This window comes from Brassica oleracea, chromosome C6 (assembly GCF_000695525.1).
Source record: "Brassica oleracea var. oleracea cultivar TO1000 chromosome C6, BOL, whole genome shotgun sequence".
In the NCBI taxonomy this organism is placed as follows: Eukaryota; Viridiplantae; Streptophyta; class Magnoliopsida; order Brassicales; family Brassicaceae; genus Brassica; species Brassica oleracea.
Genome location: NC_027753.1, coordinates 12,809,050 through 12,809,720, shown reverse-complemented (window position 1 = coordinate 12,809,720; position 671 = coordinate 12,809,050).

Below are 671 nucleotides of genomic sequence, written 5' to 3'. Positions count from 1 at the left end.
TTGGGATTCGGCTCACGTCGCCCACCGGGGAAATCTTGGAGCAGTCGTTTCAGTTAGAATTCCATGCATTAACCAACGAGGCTGAATATGAAGCACTCATTGCAAGATTACGACTAGCCCATGGGCTGAAGATTTGCAACATCCACGCTTACTGCGATTCTCAGTTAGTCGCAAATCAATACAGCGGAGAATACGAGGCAAGGGACGAAAGAATGGATGCATATCTAAAAATCGTCCAGGACCAGGCCCAAGACTTCAACCACTTCGCCCTCACCAGAATTCCTCGCTCGGAAAACACCAAGGCAGATGCCTTGGCCGCGCTCGCGTCAAGCTCGGATCCAGGACTAAAATGGATAATCCCCGTGGAATTCATAGAACATCCGAGCATCAGACCGCCGGTGATCGCCAATATGATTTGGGGACAAATCAAAGATGCGGAGGAAATCGAAGATCCACCAGAAAGAAACATGGATCAGCCGGAATACGGTTGCGACAGCCCATGGCTAGAGCCGATCCGAGCCTACATAGTCGACGGAACGCTGCCCGCCGAGAAATGGGAGGCACACAAAATTAAACCCAAGCCGCACAATATGTAACGGTTGAGGGAGAAATCTACAAATGGAGATTCTCCGGCCCACTCATGACCTGCGCCGAGGGAGAGAAAGCGAGAA